Source organism: Pongo abelii, chromosome 14, assembly GCF_028885655.2.
Source record: "Pongo abelii isolate AG06213 chromosome 14, NHGRI_mPonAbe1-v2.0_pri, whole genome shotgun sequence".
Lineage (NCBI taxonomy): Eukaryota > Metazoa > Chordata > Mammalia > Primates > Hominidae > Pongo > Pongo abelii.
Window position 1 is genome coordinate 120,094,555 of NC_071999.2, and position 20,630 is coordinate 120,115,184.

The following is a 20,630-nucleotide window of genomic DNA, read 5'->3' on the forward strand; positions in this document are numbered from 1 at the left end:
CACCGCTTTACCCAGGAAGCCTGGCAGAGAGAGTTTTCTGGGAGGGGGAGGTGAGTGGGGCATTTATCTTACTCCCCATTTTAGATGAGAATGGAGCAGCCCAGGCCACGGAGATGAGGCGTGGGCTCTGGACTGTGGCGTCAGCTGCCTGGGTGGGAATTCCAGCTCCACTTGTCACCCTCACAGCGGGGCTGGGCCCAAGCAGGTGTCGTCTGAGACCAACAGCTGCCTGATCCCCAAGGGAGACATAGCTCCAGCCCCATCCCAGGAGGCAGCCCAGGGTTGCCAGGCTCAGGGGAAGGCGAAGGCCACACTGGGCCCAGCCAGCATCACCTGTGGGTGGCTGAGCGAGGGTGACAGAGCCGCCTGCCCCGAGGGGCACCACGATGCGGGATTTCCACGTCTATTTGAGCAACATAATTAGCCGTTTCATCACATTTTCTACTTCTCTGTGTCTGTAACATGGTCTGAGCTCACTCTCCAGAGAAGCATGGCCCCTCGTGTCTGACCCGGTCATGGGATTGGGGGTTGTCACCCAGAACAGCAAATGTGCATCATGCTGCAGGACCTGCCGGTTGGTCAGAAACAGCTGGAAGGTCTGACAAAATTCTGGTCCAGTGAGGCTTCCCTTTCACAGAGATGGGAGGTAGCCATGTGGCTGGCGCTGCTGCCGCTGCTGGGGCTGCATCAGGGGAAACCAAGCAAAGCTCCTCCAGCAGGACACCGGGAGCCGGGGCCACAGCAACACCCAAGCAACCTTGTGCCCTCTTCTTGGGGTGGGAAACCAGCCAGCTCCACCTGAAATCCAGAGTGCCCAGATCCTTGAGGCGCTGGGTTCCTGACACCTAGAAGTTCAGCTCTTGGGATGTCAGGAAGTGAGGTGTTGCTTTCAAGGATAGGAAACCCGTACACTGGCCAGGAGCAGGAAGATGCAGCAAAGCTCAGCCTCAGATGGCTTGGCTGGATCTTTCCATGAAGCTGCTGAGGAAACAGCACTGTCCTGCCTCTGCAGCTTCTGATGATGCCCTGAGGCCAGTCCTCAGCCTGGGGCCTGGGAGTGACTTCAGGGCTGCAGAAGAAAAGAAGTGTGTGTGTCACTGTGGTGTGGGTGTCACTGTAGTGTGGGCGTCACTGAAGTGTGGGTATCACTGAGGTGTGGGTGTTGCTGAGGTGTGGGTGTTGCTGCAGCATGGATGTCCCTGTGGTGTGGGTGTCCCTGTGGTGTGGGTGTCACTGAGGTGTGGGTGTCGCTGTGGTGCAAGTGTCACTGTGGTGCGGGTGTCACTGAGGTAGGGGTGTCACTGTGGAGTGGGTGTCGCTGAGGTGTGGGTGTCGCTGTGGTGTGGGTGTCACTGCAGCGTGGGTGTTGCTGAGGTGTGGGTGTCACTGCTGCATGGGTGTCACTACCATGTGGGTGTCGCTGCTGTGTGGGTGTCGCTGCAGTGTGGGTATCACTGAGGTGTGGGTGTCATTGCCACATCGATGTCGCTGCAGTGTCAGTGTCACTGCCATGTGGGTGTCACTAGGTGTCATGTAGGTGCCACTGTGGTGTGGGCAGGACGTTCCCCTTCACTCTCAGAGGGACGGACCTGTACCCTGAAGTCCAGATTCACATCCTGTCATGGGGACAGCCTTAATTGTCACATTCATGCCTCATGACCTTAACTTTGTGACTCCAAGCCTTCCAGACTGGGCAAAACCAGAAAAACAAACGGATACCATGACATGTGTGGCATTCGACACAAAAGCATTGGGCTGATCTGAGGTGGGTGTTTTGCTGGACCAGGGACTCATCAAGAATGTGCCTCCTTCAGTCTGGACACGGCCTCTCCCCTGCTTTGAAACCCTTCGGGGTTTCATTTAATTTTTAGTTTTTATTTTTTAATGCTCAGGGAAGTCAGTGAAGTCAGATGGAGACAGAGGAGGTGTTCTGTGTTTCACACTCAGGCATCGGCCTTGTGTGGGTAGCGTGTGGGTGGGGACTCTGAGGGTTTCGAGCCCTGAGGTGTCCTGTTTTGGGCTGGATGGGGGACTGCTCAGCTCCTCCCACTGCATCAGGCCCAGGAAAGTGCTCTGCAAGGAGGAAGGGGCTCAGGAGGGCTGCCCGCCTCACCGTCCTCCACCCAGAAGCCTGTGGTGAACGGGCATGAGCTCATCAGACAAGACTGAGAGCGGAGGACAGAGGGGCTGTACCAGGACCACCTGGTGGAGGGATGCCCAGCCTCGAGGAGCACCTGAGTCTGGAGTCTGTGTGGGGATCAAGATGGCCCACATGAGGGAGGCACAGAATCTCCTGGGAGTCCTGGTTTCCAGGATAATGGCTGCTTTCCCAGAGCCTGAGGGATACCGTGTCCTTCTGTTCTCTAGGGAAGGGCCCTTCCTGGAGGTGAGCTATAAGCAAAGTCATTTCAAGGGGAGTGCTTGGGGAGCTTTGATGTGGGGCCCCAAATGCACGTGGGTCCTAGCGATACCATTGTAAGGTAGACAGGCCACTGCGCCTTTCCGGTGCCTGGCTCTGGCCTTAGTCGATGCCCCCGCTCTCGTGTGGAGGGGTGGCCGTGTCATGACCACCGTACATAAGGAAAGACACAGGCTCCTCAAGCAGTGAGCGGCAGTATCGGGGTTGATCTGCTGACATCATTGCCTCTGGCTGAGAAGGGGAATCCCACTTCGTACTTTATGCTTTTGTTTCTGCACCCATTGATTTTTAAGCGAAAGCGTATGTTACTATCCTAACCAACATAATTTAAAATTTCCAGAGAGCCCCTTCTGAGGCGGAGACTTTTATGGAAACTCAGAGAGGCTTCAATTAGTGATGGGAGAAACAGGCCTGGCCCTCCACACGGACGCGCATCCGTCACAGCCAAGGATGAAGGCCTGTGTGCCGTGTGGTTGTTTGTCTTGGGCTGTTTTTATGAGACGGAGTCTTGCTCCGTCACCCAGGCTGGAGTGCAGTGGCGTGATCTCAGCTCACTGCAAGCTCCGCCTCCCAGGTTTCACGCCATTCTCCTGCCTCAGCCTCCCGAGAAGCTGGGACTACAGGCGCCCACCACCACGCCCGGCTAATTTTTTGTATTTTTTTAGTAGAGACGGGGTTTCACTGTGTTAGCCAGGATGGTCTCGATCTCCTGACCTCGTGATCCGCCTGCCTCGTCCTCTCAATACTGGGTGAATTTTCACACTTCTTTCTGACCATTCACTTTTCTGTCTTTGTAACAGCCATCAGGGTCTTTGAGAAAGTTTTATAACTTAGTTCATTGATTTGGAAAATTATGCCAATAACCAAACTTCCTAGCAAACTGTCCCTGAAGAAGACCATGACAATTCATTTAGTTTTCACAAACAGTATTAGGAGATGACTTGGAATTTTCTGGGGAAATCATTGAATATACTTCTGAGCGCAAACCCAGTGGCACAGGGAGTCCTTGGTCGCCAGGGCTGTCATCATTTCTGGAGGAGCTGTGTTGCACCTGGGGCCACTGAGACCCATAAGGTGAGGCCGTCTGATGGGGCTATGGGGAGAATCCCACAAAACCACCATCACACACCCATGTTGGCCCCAGAGGTCCACTTTGTCATTTAAAGCTTACATAATAGAAATAGGGGACCCCTTGAAAACCTTTTCCTCTCTGATTTGAGAAGCTGAACTCTTTTTCATGACACCAAAGCAAACGGCTTAGCAGTCAGTGTGGGGCTCCACTTTCCTCCCTCCTAGCCTGGTAGGAAAATGCGTCCACGCGATTGGTGAATCAGAATGGGCCTTCTTCCTGCATATCATTTCTCTACTCTTTTCTTCTAACGGTGGGTGCCTCAGATCTGTCCTGTGGGGGAAAGGACTTCACGGAGCTTTGTGGGGGCTGCAGCTGAGGAGAGTGCTGGAGTCTTCAGTCGGATCTGCCTTTCTTGCTGACTCAAGAAACAGTAAAAGGTGACAGGAAGGTGGCCCTGGAACAAACGGAGTCCCGCAGTGGCCCAAGCCATGTGGAATAAACCAAATCAGTGCTGGCAGAAACTGAACCTGGATTATGAGTGCTGGCAAAAATGTAAACAAAATTATTAAAAGGAAATTGAACAAACTGCAGTTTTCATCTCCTGTTAAGTGCTAAAAAGTGTGCCAAGTCCAACTTGTAAACAAACAAATGAGCTTGGCTTTAATTAATGTTAAAAAAGCTGGTTCGACAGAGCCTGAAGAGGCCTATAAATATTATTTTGAAGAGCATCCAAGACATTTAGAGCAGCTGTGTGAGCCTTTAGAATTGACATAGCTATTTTAATATATGCAGAGCTATTTTTAACCTTTCAGCACAGGCCAGTCAGAGCGGGAGCCCAAGGGCAGTGAAGCCGGGGTGCCCGTCAGCTCCATCAGCCAGAATGCGACCTTGAAGGTCAAGGGCATTGGTGCAGCAGTGTCCTGGGGCATTTGGAAAAGTACCACAAACCGGGGAGCTCAAAACCACAGAAATGTATCTTCTCTCAGCTCTGGAGGCCTGAAGTCCAAAATCAAGGTGCCAGAAGGGCTGTGCTCCCCCAACAGCTGGGAGGGTCCTTCCTGCCTCCCCAGCCTCTGAAGCTCCAGATACTCCCGGGTTTGTGGATTCACAGCTTCCATCTCTGCCTCCACCACCACATGGGCTCCTGTGTCACCCTTCTTCTTATAAGGACACAGTCACAACTTCATCCTAACTACAGTGGTCCTCGTTGTCTTCCATCTCACTTTTCTGGGTTTTAGTCACTCACGGTCAACCACGCTCCACAAATATTACATGGCTACGCTTGTGCTTTGGGGTCATTATTAAGTAAAAGAAGGGTGACTTGAACACAAGCACTGTGACACCACAGCCCATCTAGTCACTGGGATGGCTGCCAAGTGGCCAATGACAACTCAGGCTTGGATGAGATGGCTCGGAACAGCATATAACTGAACACCGAGGAATTGTCTATTTCTGGAATTTTCCATGTACATGACAATGCCTGCATCTCTCACCTCCCTTCATCTCACCACGTGGCATTTTACAGCAATTTACATCATCACAAGAAGAAGGGAAAATACACTATAGTAAGATATGTTGAGAATGAGAGACCACATTCATATAACTTTTATTACAGTATATTGTTATAATTGTTCTATTTTATCATTGTTATTAATCTCTTATTATGCCTCATTTATAAATTAAACTTTATCATGGGTCTGTACACATGGGAAAAAACACAGTGTATGTAGGGTTAGGTACTATCTGAGGTTTCAGACATCCACCAGGGTCTTGGAACATTTTCCCCAGGATAAGTGGGCACTATGGTAATTAGATCTGCAATGACGTTATTTCCAAATGATGTCATATTCTGAGGTGCTGGAAACTCAGATTTTAACATGTATTTTTGGGGAACACAACCAACCCATACCTTGAGTGACAGGGCAGCAGGGCTGGGAGGGACCTCAGGGGGAAGCATCTCTGCCCTGCTTGCTCCGAAGCTGCCACCTCAGCTGTACATCTCCCCAGGGTGGCGGGGCTGGAAGTGCATTCATCTCCTGGATGCTCTGTGGTCCAGGGGCAGCTCCAGGCAGGAGCATCCAGCTGCCTTTGCAGGAAGTGTCCTCACCAGAGTAGAGGTGATGGGGCGGGAGCCAAGCCTCAACACGGGGGCCCTGGTGTGCATCCCTCTACCTCCTCAGAGGAGCCCACAGCCCAGCCTCCATCACACAGCCCAGAATGTGCCCTGGAAGAGCAACAAAACCTGGGGGCTCTGGCTGGAATGACCAGGGCTACAGTGTGCATGAAAAACAGATGACCATGTTCTGTGGCAGCCGCTGCATGTGGGGGCCTCTTTGTCACAGCAGCTTAGACTTGGCTCTGAGCAGCACAGGGCAGGGTTGAGATGTGAGTCCGGTGTCTTGGACCTCAGACTCCTACGATGCTGTGAGGCCGCTGGTGGCTGGACTTTGGGGACCCGCAGCCTCTCACACATTCACTCAACAGCCCCATGTTGTGCCTCCCTTGCTGGCCGCTTCTGAGGCAAGCAACCAGGGTCCCCATGGCCCTGGTGCCCTCACCCTACGGTGCCAGCTCAGCTATGTGGGTGTCTCCAGGATGCCACCGCCAGGGAGTTCAAATGAGGTCAGCCTGCCAGTTGGGGCTGCGAAAGTCAGGCTCACATCCTGGCCGAAGCCTCTGAGTTGATGCTTCCTGTGTCTGTGTCTGAGAGATGAAAAAAACACAATAGGACAATGCTAATAAAAGGACCTTTAACATCTGCGGAGGAGAAGCGGCCGGGTGTTTTTTGAGTTAGAGGAAAATTACCCTAAAGGTTTTGCCACTTGTTTGACATTTTTGGGCTTGGTTCCCAGAATCCAAGAGGGCCTGGCCTCCAGGCAGGGACATGTCTGTTCTAAGAGTGACTGTGTGAGAGCCCAGCCATGCCTGAAAATGGCAACAAGGTCGCCCCACACTCCCTCCACCTTTCCAAAATGAAACCAGGTTCTTGGGCCAAGCAAGAAAACTGGAATGCTGGCACGGGAGGTGTTTTCGACCTGCCTGCTTATCTAAGTTTCGCATGCAGCTCCATTCATCATAGCAAGTGGTTTCCCTGCTGAACAAGGCAGGCAGGTCTGACAAACACGGTGGCTGCCAGATTCAGCAACACCGCTGATGGGTGGGGGACCACGCCTGTCTTTCCTTGTGATGGGGGAGGGACTAGTGTTTGGAGTTTGAGTGGGTTAGATGCCCCCCAAGGGCTCAGGATGGGCATCCTGGGGAAGCTCAGGGTTCCCAGGGCCTCTGTGCACACTGAGCCTTCCTCTCAAAGTCTTTGAAGTGCACTGTGTGCTTCATTTGTTTAGCCCTAAACTCTTAAAGCTGGCAGGCATGTCTAAGTGTGCTGATGGCCTCTATTTAATAGGAGAGGAGAATGAAGGCAAAGATCATACAGATGGAAATGGAGAAGATTCTCAAACACCCGTGTCCCTTGGGCCTCTGAGACCAAAGAATCACCGCAGGAAATCCCACTCTCAGGACTCTGTGTTCCTTCAGGAAGAAGCCTGCACAGGACACTGGCTGAAGCCACCTGTGACCCTGTGAGAGCTGGGCTGGAGGGAGCCAAGTTCACAGTGAGAGTGACCTCAGGGCAGGCACAGGGCAGGCTGCCGTCTCTTGCTGGTGCTGTTTATAGTGAGTTCCAATACAACGTGGGGAGACCAGCACAATGGCCCCGTGTTCCTGCCAAGGCCAGCACCCCACCCGCTTCCTCACTGGGCTATTTTAAAACAGTTCCAGACATCATATTATTTTATCCATAAACACTTCAGAAAGTATTCTCAAAGATAAGAACCAAACACCCCACCCAACCCCAGTTCTGTATTTATACCTGAAATAATTGATGGTGACTCCTTAATGCCGCCAGATATCAGCGCCCAGGACTCCCTGGCATCCCACAGGATTTTTAAGACTTTGTTTTTTCCAACCAGGAAAAAATCCTTGGCTCGATCCGCTTCTTCCTCTCGTGACTTGTCTCTTGTCCTGCGGTGTCCCCAGGTCTGGACTCTGCCCTGGGCTGCCGGCATCCTCCCCACACCCCTGTCTCTCCTGCAAGGGCGCAGATCCTGGCATCATCATCTGCGATTCGCGGCCAGTTTTGGAGGGAACACAACACTGGAGTACTCTCTGCCCGCACAGAGGACCCGGGTCAGACGGCCTCTCTCGGGTGCCGCAGGCCTGGCCATCTCCCTGCACCCTTGATTCCATTGTGGGGCTTCGGAGAGAAGATGCTCCGATTTTGTGTCTTCTTTCTTCACCTGTGAGCTGTAATACTTTTCTGAAGAGGGATTTTTCCTCATCAACTATTTGGTCATCCTGAGGTACAGTTGGTTTTCCGCATGTCCAAAGGTGACTTAGGTCATTGTTGCTATTTTTAGTATCGTTATTACTCCTGGATCTTACTGCATTTGAGGCGTTTCAACCCATTGCAGATGTTCTAATGGTCTCATCCTTGGCCGATGGTGGCCCGCGTGCGCTACCTCAGCGTCCCCATGTCCCTCACTGCCCCGCGCATGCATCCCCTCAGCGCCCCCACGTTCCTCAGCACCCGCCGCATGAGTCCCCTCAGCGTCCCCCGCCTGCGTTACCTCAACACTCCTACGTCCCTCAGCGCCCCCCATGTGCCTCCCCTCAGCACCCCGCGCGGGCGTCCCCTCAGCAACCCCCACGTCCCTCGGTGCCCCCACATCCCTCAGCGCCCCCTCGTCCCTCAGCGCCCCGCACGTCCCTCAGCACCCCCACATCCCTCGGCGCCCCCACGTCCCTTGGCGCCCTCCCCGTCCCTCAGCGCCCCTGCATGTGTCCCTCAGCGCCCCCACGTCCCCCAGCGTCCCCACGTCCCCCAGCGTCCCCGCATGAGTCCCCTCAGTGCCCCGTCGTGCGTCCCCACGTCACTAAGGGGCCCTACGTGCGTCCTCACGTCACTCGAGTCCCGCGTACGTCCCCTCAGAGGCCCCGCATGCATCCCTCAGCAACCCCACGTCCCTCAGCGCCCCCACGTGCATCCCCATGTCACTCAGGGGCCCTGCGTGCGTCCCCTCAGTGGCCCCGCGTGTAGGCTGTGTGGTGTTGCTTTTCGAGGTGGTTTGTGATGCTTGGTAAGTTTCCTGGTTGGGATTCTTATGGTTGAAGTGGAGTGAATGGAGTTACCAAAAAAGGAACAGGGTCACTCTTTCTGCCTTAATAACATTTCCCCCAAATTTTCCTGCAAGAGTGGAAGGAAGAAACGTTGAGGTTCGCTCCCCTCCCTCCACAGGGTTTCTTCCTGGACAGCGCCCCGCCTTGCCCTCGCGGGAACTGGGACGGATGCGGTTGTCCCCGACCCCCTCCTCGCGAGGCGCCAGCACCGGCTGTATGGGCAACCGGGCCGTGGCCAGGGAACACCAGGCCTGCCCCACATGGACGGGGCTGTGGAGGCGCTGGCTCCACAGCCCACGGCGGGGCCTCTGGCCAGGTTGGCCCTCCCCTGGCAGTGGCTGTGAGGCTTATGCCCAGGTGGACAGCCCAGACCAGGCTCGGAGCCCCATCCCCTCCCAGGCGGGCCGGGGTAGATTCACGCCAGCGTCTCCCTTGAGGCCAGGCTCTGGCATAGGAGGGTGATTCCTCTGGGAGGTCCGGGGTCCCGAGCCCCGGGAATGCCGGCTGAGGGGCACGCGACCCCTCTTCACGGAACCCTCATGCACTGAGGCGGCCGCAGAGGCCTCGTGACCAGCAGGGCGCCTGATGGTGGGCGGGGGTGGGGGAGAGCGCGCGGGGGCGCCAGCAGCCGGGAGGACAGCGGGGTGCTGGGTTTCTTAGGGAGGGTCTGCCTGCTCCCTGCTACCTGGCCATCCCAGGGCCCGGTCAGCGCCTGCTGCTCTCTCCACCCACCCGCCCCTGGCCCCTGCCCGCGAAGTCCTCTGCTGCTTCTGCAGGAGGCTCTGTGAGTCTCGGTGCAGCTGTGAGCTGCATTGCCCAAGTGCAGGTGCCCGGCAATGTCCTCCACAGCCGTGTCCTCACTCCCAGCATCGTGGGCACATGGTCCACATTCAATATTTATTGAATGAAAGAAAGAATTAGCCTGACTTTGTTGTTGTTGTTATTATTGACTTAAAACAACACAAATCTGTCGTTTTACAGTTCTGAAATGGCAGCGTTGCCCGCTAGGCTCTGTCGGGAGGCACTGGGGGAGTCCCATCTCTGCCTCCCTTGGTTCCTGCCCCTTAACGCATCCTCACAGCCACAGCACAGCAGTGTCCAGTCTCTGCCTCAAGCCTTTCCGTCCTTAAGAGGACCCTGCAGGTTACCTGGGCCCCACCAGGTCATCAGGAGCATCTCCCATCTCAAGATTCATCACCGAGCTCACTATGCAGAGTCCCTGGTGCGGTGTAAGCAAGCAATCCACAGGTTCCAGGGGATGGGGTGTGGACATCAGGCACATGTGTTCTTCCAAGCTTGCAAGTTACACAAATGTATGCCAGGAGGGTTAGAGGTGAAGACATAACTCCAAAGCAGACAAGGTCCAGGTCTTCCCAGGCCACACATTCTCTTCCCATCATTGATTGGAATTGGAATTCTGTTTTTGTGCCATAGTGTATGTTTCAAAGTCACGTTCAGATTAATCATTAAATGCTACCAACCATAGACAATAAAATAATAAAACCTAAAAGTTCATGTAAGAAGTCGCTTTTTAGAACCCCAATATTCCAGGCGCTGGGGTTGCTTCTGTTGTTCTTACTCAGAAGCAGTCTTTGCTTCAATATAAGTTTTTCTTATCTGAGGAATTTGAGCCCTTTAAAAATATCAGGCCCTGGGAGACATTAAAACGAGACCGCTGGCTGCACGCAGTGGTTCATGCCTGTAATCCCAGCACTTTGGGAGGCCAAGGCGGGCAGATCACAAGGTCAGGAGTTGAAGACCAGCCTGACCAATATGGTGAAACCCCGTCTCTACTAAAAATACAAAAATTAGCCGGGCATGGTGGCAGGTGCCTGTCGTCCCAGCTACTTGGGAGGCTGAGGCAGGAGAACTGCTTGAACCCAGGAGGCAGAGGTTGCAGTGAGCCGAGATGGTGCCACTGTACTCCAGACTGGGCAACAGAACAAGACTCCGTTTCAAAAAAAAAAAAAAAATGAGACTGCAGCCACTTCCCACTCCCCCTTGAGCTGCGGGTTCATCTCTTGGAACAGCTGCAAATGAACCCCAAAATGCTGCATGCTGGACCCCATAACCCATGCCCACAGCATGGGTGATGATGTGTAGCTCATCACTAAGCAGTGTTACTTCTGTAAACCAATGATATGTTTTTTAACTGTAATTATTAGGTAAAATTAACACTACTTTACAATTATATATATCACTTTACATTTTACAAAGTTATTAAGTAGACATTCATTTTGATGCCCTGAAGTAAATTTAACTTCTTTGCCCTCCCTTCTCCCCTCTATCAAGAATGGAGTGAGGAATACTTAGTTAGGAAAGGCAAAATAAATGCATCAGTCTGTACAGAACCACAAAGAATAAATGGGAGGAAGGCAGGACCTTGAAGAGGCCACAGGGACCTCAAGGAAGGAGAAAACCAGAACGTTAGACACGAGGAAAGCCCAGGGGTCACAGGAGAGTTGGGCATCATACGGAGCAGGCTGTGTTCACGACATAAAAGGAGGGATAAATTTCACATTCTAAAATAATATGAGAAGACCATAACTGAAGAGCTGAAGTTGAACTTTGTGGTTTCTCAGAACACAAGTAGATGATGACCACCAACCATGGTTTCTGAATGAACTGGGTTCAAAATGTATCTGGTGGCAACAGAGGGCTTCTTTGGACCCTGGCATTAGAAACATTGGACCCTGCTATTTCACACGGTGGTGGCATCCCGGGGAGCTTCTATTCCATGAGTCAAGTTCAATATCTCACCACCGTGGAAAAGGAGTTTCCGAGCAGGAACGAGCAGTATCACTGGGAAGCTAATGCTTGGGCCATCCTTGGAGATCCCTGCTGTGAGGACGGCAGGTGTTCCTCCAGGGAAAGCACTAAACTGGGTGTGACTCAGGGCCGGGTGGGAATTCACATATGAATCTGGTTGATGGGAAGGCGGAGACGTGTGCCCCCGTGAGTCCTGTTCCATGTTGGTCTGCATGAATGGAGGCTCTGCAGACAGAACCTCGGACTGCATCTCCAAAGACTGAACCTAGACCCTGGGGTGTCCTGCTGCCTCCTGGTATTTCGAGGACGATGACCATCACGAGGGGAAAGGCGGGCCTGGCCACCGTCCTGTCACCGACACACTTGCTCCTGGTAAGAATTCCTGATGAACAACTTGGTGTCAGGCCAGTCCCTGAGCCCCCTTTTTGCCTTTGAAAACCTGCTTGCAACAAAGGGCCCAGAGGGCACTCCCCAAGGCAAGCTGGGCATACGTTGGGGAAAGCCATCCTCAGCTCAGTGCAAATAAATCACATTAGTTTTGCCTCAGTTTCTTCCTTTAGGTTGGTAACAGAAAAATTGAGCAGTAAGTACAGTGTCCCCATGTGTTCCCTCCCCACCACCACAGTTTTCCCTAAGACCTTGCAGGCTGGGCTTGATGGCTCACACCTATAATCCCAACACTTTGGGAGGCTGAGGTGGGAGGATGACTGGAGGCCAGGAGTTTGAGACCAGCCTGGGCAACAAAGTGAGACCCCATCTCTACAAAAAAAAAAAAAAAAAATTAGCTGGCGTAGTGCGTGCCTGTACTCCCAGCTACTTGGGAGGTTGATTGCTTGAGCCCGGGAGGTCGAGGCTGCAGCGAGCTGAGATCACACCACTGCACTCCAGCCTGGGTGACAGAGTGAGACCCTGTCTCTAAAACAATAATAATAAACACATGACAGCTTGCATGAGTGTGACCCATTTGTTACAATAGGTGAAGCTACACTGAGACATTACTGTCATACAAACTCCATGGTCTGCACTACACCCACTGTGTGTACTGGATGGATATGTCATGGCTGTGTCCACCACTCTAGCATTGCAGCTGCCTCACTGCTTTAAACTCATCTGTGCTCCCAATTCACCCCTCCCTCCTCCCTCACCCCTGGCAACCACTCCTCTCTTACTGTCTCCATAGTTTTGCTTTTCCCAAAATATCATATGGTTGGAATCACAGAGTGTGCAGCCATTTTGGATTGGCTCCTTTCACTTAGCAAACACAGCTACAGTTCCTTCATGTCTTTTCTGGGCTTGGCAGCGCATTTTGTTTTGTCACTGGCTAGTATTCCATTGTCTGGGTGAACCAGTTTGCTTATCCATTCACCCATGAAAGGTCATCTGGTTGCTTCCAAGTTTGGCAATTATGAATAAAGCTGCTATAAACATTTGTGTGCACATTTTTGTGTGGTTTTGAACTCATTTGGGTAATCTCTTGGAGCATGATTTCTGGGTTGTATAGCATGATCTTGTGATGTACATTTGGTCCTTTTCACATTTCCCAGACACACAGCTCCTAAAGCCTTGGAATCTGTGGAATGACAAACGTCTTTTGTGTGCTAATGAGATGACTGGGGGCTGGGGATGCCTGGACAGCCTCAGGATGGAGCAGGTCACCAGAGGAAACAGCCATGTGCATAGAGGGTTGGCACTTGTGGTCCCATCCCCAACCTCTAGGGAGGGGAGAAGGCTGAAGGTCAAGTTGATCGCCAATGGACAGTGATTTAACAAATCATGCCTACATGATAGCCTCCATAAAAACCCAAAAAGACAGAATTCAGACAGCTTCTGGTTGGTGAGTACATGGAGGTGCCTGGAGTGGTGCCCACAGAGAGTGTGGAAGCTCTTCACCCCTTCCCATGCGCCTCTCCCGGTGCATCTCTTCTAACTGGCTATTCATTTACATCCTTTTATCATGCGTGAGTGAACATAAGTAAAGTGTTTCCCTGAGTTCTGTGAGCCATTCTAGCAAGTAATCTAACACAAGGAGGGCCACGAGAACCCCCCGTTAATAGCCAGAAGGTTGGAAGCACAGGTAAAATGACCTGGGACTTGCAATTGGCATTGGAAATAAGGGCCATCTTGTGAGGCAGATACCTCAGCCTGTGGCATCTGTGCTAACTTCAGTTAGTGTCAGAATTAAATTGAATTATGGGGCACTCTGTTGGTGTGCGCTGAAGAATTGCTTGGTGTGAAACCACTGTTGCAAAATTGTGACAGTAAGAGAAATCTAACATTGTTGACTCCATCTTGCTTCTGACCTCCAAGCTGTCCTTGGTCATTTCTGGGTGTAGGCCAAGCTAACTTCAGGAGGAATTATAGTTCAACTTGAAAGCAAGGATAATAGTCCCTCCCTAAAACTAACTCCCTCCTTGCTCAAGGACTGAAAACCGCCTTTGTAAGACTATTGAAAGGCTAGAAGAATAGGATTATGGGAGGAACTGAAATCTGCTGAGATGTAGGCATGCTTTCTATAACCCCTTACTGCTCAGGTCATGTGAGCAGAGGTCACAAGACTTGTGTCTTTACCAATTGCTTCTATAGATCGGGGTCCCCAACAGGTACTAGTCCATGGCCTGTTAAAAACCAGGAGGCACAGCAGGAGGTGAGAGGCAGGTGAGCAAGAATTACCGCCTGAGCCCTGCCTCCTGTCAGATCAGCGGTGTCATTAGATTCTCATAGGAGTGCAAACCCTATTGTGAACTGCACATGAGAAGGATCTAGGGTTGTGAGCTCCTTATGAGAATCCAGTGCCTGATGATCTGAGGTGGAATAGTTTCATCCCAACACCTTCCCCCACACCCCCCGGTCTGTGGAAAAAGTGTCTTCCGCAAAACCTGTCTCTGGTGCCAAAAAGTTTGGAGACCACTGCTATAGATAACATCGTTACTGTAGAACCTAAGATTGGTTTTTGAGATGTTTTTAGATTGACCCCACCTGGACTCCTGTCTCATGACTAGGCTGGTCCTGTGGCCCCACCCAGAGGCTGACTCAGCACATGAGGACTGTTTTCCACACTCCTGTGATTTCATCCCCAACCACTTAGCAGCACCCATTCCATAGCCTCCTGTCCACCTAATTGTCCATAAAAACCCTGGCCTCTAAGCCTTTGGAGAGACTGATTTAAGGGATAGCTCCAGTTCTCCCATGTGGGCCGGCCTCACATCAATTAAACTCTTTTCTTTACTACAATGCCATGGTCTCATGAATTGATTTTGTCTGTATGGCAGGCAGGAAGAACCCGTCAGGCAATTACAGGTTTGTGGAGAAAGCCCCTCCACATTTTGAGGACCAGAAGTGTTCTGTGTTGACAGTATAGTAGGAGAAGACAGTTTGGTTTGTTTTCATTATATATATGTGGTAAAGGTTGCTTAGTTTTATAAGAAACTGCCAAATGTTTTCCAAAGCAGTTGCAACATTTTGCACTCCCACCAGCAATGAACAAGAGTTTCAGAGCTCCTAATCTTTCCTAGCATTTGGTGTTCATATTTTATACTTTAGCCATTCTAATAGGTGTGTAGTAGTAGCTCATTGTGGTGTTTGTTTGTGTTTGTTTGAGATGGAGTCTTGCTGTGTCATTCAGGTTGAAGTGTAGTGGCATGATCATGGCTAACCACAGACCCAATCTCCTGGGCTCAAGTGATCCTCCCACCTCAGCCTCCTGAGTAGCCAGGACCACAGGTGCATGCCACCATGCCCAGCTAATTTTTAAATTTTTTGGTAGATGGTGTCTCGCTATGTTGCCAAGGCTGGTCTTGAGTTCATTGCCTCAAGCAATCTCCTGCCTTGGCCTCCTGAAGCACTGGGATTACAAGAGTGAGCCATAGGCCTGGCCTCATTGCTGTTTTAATTTGTAATTCTCAAATGACATATGAAGTGCAGCATCTTTTCATGGGCATAATTGCCATCTGTATATTTTCTTTGGTGAAGTGTCTGTTCAGATCTTTGGCCCACTTTTTAACTGGGTTGTTTTTTTCCTACTGTCAAATTTTAAGAGTCTTTTGTACATTTTAAGTTCCATTCCTTTATCAGGTATGTGTTTTGTAAATATTTGCTTCTAGTCTGTGGCTTGTCCTTTCATTCTCTCAGCAATGTCTTTAACAGAGCAGTTTTTAATTTTGATGGAGTCCAGCTTATCAATTCTTTCTTTTATGGATTGTAAACCAAAAATAAAATCCTAAGCCCCCCAACTGACTGAACAGACCCCCTCTTGGCCAATAGGATCCCAGAGAAACCTGAAAAACTAAATTCCAGGCCATGATGGGAAGAGAGGTCGGACACACCTCATTATAACCCCTCCCTGTTGGGGTTTAGGCACAGCTAACCAACATTTACATTAAAATAGAGATCATGAGACTGACAAAGACTCTGTGGCAGTAAGATACCAAATTCCAACTGACTCTGGCATAGCATCACAAGACAGATAGCAAACCCTGAAGAAAATGAAAATATTTTATCCCATGGTATATTTCTTTGACATATTTGTAAATGGCCCTGCAAAGCCACCTTTTGTAGGGGAAATTCACATCCGTAGAGAATCTCCATTAATACAGCCAGGCCTTCCCCAGATCTAGGAGAGATTAATTGAGACTCTGACAACTTTCAAGGTCCAAAAAGGGACCTTTACCATCCATTCTCTCTGAAGCCTGCTATCTGGAGGCTTCATCTACATAACAAGAACCTTGGCTTCCACAACCCCTCTTATCTTAACTCGAGCATTTCTTTCTACTGACTTCAAGTCTTTAGACAAAGCTTAACTCTTTCAACCAATTGCCAAACAGAAAATCTTTGAATTCACTTATGACCTATAAGCCCCTGCTTCACAATGTCTCACCTTTCTGAGATCAATCAATATATACCTTCTGTGTATTGATTTATGTCTTTGCTTATAACTTCTGTCTCCCTAAAATGTATAAAACCAAACTGTAACCTGACCACCTCAGACACACTTTCTCAGGACCTCTTAAGACTGTTCCCCAGGCCATGGTCACTCACATTGGCTCAGAATAATCCTTTTAAAATATTTTGCAGAGTTTAGTTTTGTCATCAACAGGATCATGCCTTTGGTGTTGTATCTAAAAAGTTATTGCCATACCCAAGGTCATCTAGATTTTCTCCTATGTTATCTTCTAGGGGTTTTATAGTTTTGCATTTTACATTTAGATCTATGATCCATTTTGAATAAATTTTTAGTGAAAAGTGTAGAATCAGTATCTAATTTCACTTTTTAAACTTTGCATGTGGATATCCAATTGTTCCAGCACCATTTGTTGAAAAGACTATCATTTCTCTTTTGAATTGTCTTCGTTTCTTTTCAAACATCAGTTGACTATATTTGTGTGGGTCTTTTTCTGGACTTTCTATTCTGCTCCAATGATCCATTTGTCTATTATTTCAACAGCACCACATAGTCTTGATTACCATAGCTGTATAGTAAGTCTTGAAGTCAGGTAGTATCAGTTCTGTGACTTTGTTTTTCTTCAGTATTGTGTTGGCTATTCTGGGTCTTTTGCCTTTCTACATAAACTTTAAAATCAGTTTCCTGGTATTCACAAAATAACTTGCTGGAATTTTGAATGGAATATATTGACTCCATAGCAAGTTGGGAAGAACTGGCATCTTGACAATACTGAGTCTTCCTATCCATGAACATGGAATAGTTCTCCATTTTCTTGGATTTTAAAAGTTTATTTCATTAAAGTTTTGTGGTTTTCCTTATATAGATCTTATACATATTTTGTTAGATTGCACCTACATATTTTTCTTTTTTTAACTTGGGGCTAATGTAAATGGTATTTTTTAAATTTTAAATTTCAGTTGTTCATTGCTGGTATATTGGAAAGCAATTGATATTTTATTTATAGTCCTTGGATCCTGAAATCTTCTTATAGTCATTTATTAGTTTAAGGAGGGGTTTTAAAATTGTTGATTCTTGGGCATTTTCTATCCGAACAATCATGTCATCTGCAAATGAAGAAAATTTTATGTGTTCTATCCTAATCTGTATACATTTTATTTACTTTTCTTGTCTTATTGCATTTTAATATGATGTTGAATAGGAGCAAGTGAAAAGAAACATCTCTGACCTTTCCTAATCTTGGGGAAAAGTGTCTAGTTTCTCACCATTAAGTATGACATTAACTGTAGGTTTTTGTAGATGTTCTTTGTCAAATTGAGGGAGTTCTCTATTCCTAGTTTTTTGAAAGTCTGTATCATGAATGAGTGTTGGATTTTTGTCAAATGTTTTTTATCCATCTACTGATATGATCATATGATTTTTCTTCTTTAGCCTGTTGATGTGATTAATTTCACTACTAATTTTGAATGTTGAACCAGCCTTGCGTAAGTGGAATAAAGCCCATTTGATCATGGTGCAGAATTCTTTTTACACATTGTTGAATTTAATTTGCTAATATTTTGTTGAGAACTGTTGCATCTACGTTCATGAGAGATATTGGTCCTTAGTTTCCCTTTCTTGTACTGTCTTTGATTTTGATATTAGGATAATGCTGGCCTTATAGAATGAATTAGGAAGTATTCTCTCTGTTCTGTTTTCTGGAGCAGATGGTAGAAAACTCGTATAATTTCTTCCTCAAATGTTTGGTAGAATTCACCAGTAAGCCCTTCTGGTCTTGGTGTTTTGTCTTTGGGAAGATTATCAGTTATCAATCCAATTTCTATAATAAATATGTCTTTTAAGATAATCTACTTCTCCTTGTGTGAGTTTTGGTAGATTGTGTCTTTCAAGTAACTAGTCAGTTTCATCTAGGTATCAAATTTCTGGGCATAGAGTTGTTCATTATATTCATGTATTATCCTTTTAATGTCCACGGAATCTATAGTGATGTTCCTCTATCATTTCTGATGTTAGGGGTTTGTGTCTTCTCTTTTTTTTTTCTTGACTAGTCTGACTAAAGGTTTATCAATTTTATTAATGTTTTTAAAGAACCAGATTTTGATTTCATTGATTTTCTTTATTGTTTTTCTGTTTTCAATTTCATTGATTTCTGCTCTGATTTTTATTATTTTTTTCTGCTTACTTTAAGTTTGATTTGCTCTTCTTTTTCTAGTTTCTTAAGATGGAATTTTAAGTTATTTACTTTAGATGTTTATTCTTTTCCAATATATTCATCCAATGCTGTAAATTTCCCTCTAAGCTCTGTTTTCACTGATTCTCACAAATTTTGATAGGTTGCATTTTCATTTTCATTTAGTTCAAAATACTTTTTAATTTCTCTTGAGGTTTCTTTGACCCACATGTCAGGCTGATTCTTTTCTTATCAGCTCACTGATGAACCCATTAAACACAGTCTTCACTTCTGTTACAGTGTTTATAATTTCCTGCATTTCCTTTTTACACTTTCTTTGCATTTCAATCTTACCCATTCATTTTTAAATACTGTTCATTTTTCTATTATTAGAGCCCTTAGCACATTAATCATAGTTATTTTAAATTCCTGATCTGATAATTCCTAAATTTCTACCATATCTGAGCTGGTTCTGATGCTCATTTTGTGTCTTCTGACAGTATTTTTTGCCTTTTGGCATGCCTTGTAATTTTTTCTTGAAATCTGGACATGATGTGTTAGACCAAAGGAGCTGAAGTAAACAGACCTTCAGCCTTTGCTGTGAGGTTTTTGTTTATCTGGCTTTCTTTCTTGTCATATTGCACTAACCATGCCCTCTAGGACAATGGTGGAAAGAAATGGTTAGAATGGTCAATCTTGCCTTGTTTCCTATCTTAAGAGGAAACTGATATTTCATGTTCACTCTAGGTTTTTAAGAATGTTCTTTATCAGTATGAGATAATTTCCTTCTATTTCAAGCTTCCTGGGTTTTTTCTTTAATCATTAATGGTTGTTGATTTTCAAATGTTTGTTATACATCTGTTGATGATTAGAATTAATCCTTTATTTTCTAATCATATAAATTACATAAATTGACTTTTTTTTTTTTTTTTTGAGATGGATTCTGGCTCTGTTGCCCAGGCTGGAGTGCAGTAGAGTGATCTCGGCTCACTGCAAGCTCTGCCTCCTGGGTTCACGCCATTCTCCTGCCTCAGCCTCCCAAGCAGCTGGGACTACAGGTGCCTGCCACCACACCCGGCTAATTTTTTGTATTTTTAGTAGAGACGGGGTTTCACTGTGTTAGCCAGGATGGTCTTGATCTCCTGACCTTGTGATCTGCCAGCCTCAGCCTCTCAAAGTGCTGGGATTACAGGCGTGAGCCACCATGCCTAGCCATAAATTGACTTTTTAAAAATTAAACTTTACTTTGAAGTGTATGTAGATTCACACACAGAAGTAACACAGAGATCTTGTGTCCTCTTCACCCAGCCTCCCCCAATGTCAACTCACAAAGCTACAGAGCAACATCACAATCAATACACAAACATTAGTGCAGTTGAAGCATAGGACATTTCCATCACCACAAGAACTCCAGCGTTTGCCTGCTTCTATCACACTCCAGTGCCTTCAAGCAGGTTTTTCCCCCCATATTTTACCTAAAGCTTATAGCTGTTACCTGTGGAAAGGTTGGTTCAGTGGGGGCTATTCTGCCATTACCAAAAGTTGTGTCCTGTTCTCTACTTTTTAATTGGTAAGCATGCTTTGTAGTTATGGAAAGCAACTCTTTGTAAGTGAATTGAAAACTCCCAGCCCCCAGTTTTTCTTTTATTTACCATGTTTTTTTCCCCACAAAGAGTTTAAAAGTGTAAACATATTTTATTAGCTTTGTTTTTTGCAGTGCCTTCTGAATTTTTTATCCAGAGAGGTGTTAAGATTTTCCTGAGTGGTCTTCTTCATTCTAAGATTATAAAAATATGCACCTTTGCTTTCTATTACTTTCTGTCTTTCTTTTCCTTTTCTTTGTCCTGCCCTCCTTTTCTCTTTCTTTCCCTCTTTCTTTTTTTTTTTTTTTTTTTTTTTCACAGCCATGATTATTTATTAAGTGCCTATGATGTGAGAAAGAGAGATGGTCCCTGGTCTCACAGAGCTTATATCTTCATGACTCCGGGATCTGGCTAGATTTAGAAATAATTGCAGCAAGCACTTGTCTGTGTACCCATCAGCAGCACTGTATAAAGCACATTTTTCACATTATCAGTCACTGTTACAGTGAAATTGTTAAGTGAGTAAAAATTATCCTTAAAATCTG

General features: G+C 47.5%; 3 long non-coding RNA genes across 3 annotated transcripts in view; 2 read left to right on the forward strand and 1 right to left on the reverse strand.

Annotated features, from left to right (window-relative positions):
* Positions 1-20,630, forward strand: part of LOC100460925 (uncharacterized) — a 58,285-nt gene that overhangs the window by 10,153 nt on the left and 27,502 nt on the right. The gene's annotated exons all lie outside the window — the stretch shown is intronic.
* LOC134759914 (uncharacterized) lies at positions 5,081-7,913 on the reverse strand. Its single transcript, XR_010136839.1, has 2 exons — positions 7,360-7,913; positions 5,081-6,194 (listed from the first exon to the last, which is right to left on the reverse strand). It is a non-coding gene; the product is annotated as an uncharacterized LOC134759914 (long non-coding RNA).
* On the forward strand, positions 8,452-10,176 carry LOC134759915 (uncharacterized). The gene is made up of 2 exons (XR_010136840.1): positions 8,452-8,626; positions 9,648-10,176. It is a non-coding gene; the product is annotated as an uncharacterized LOC134759915 (long non-coding RNA).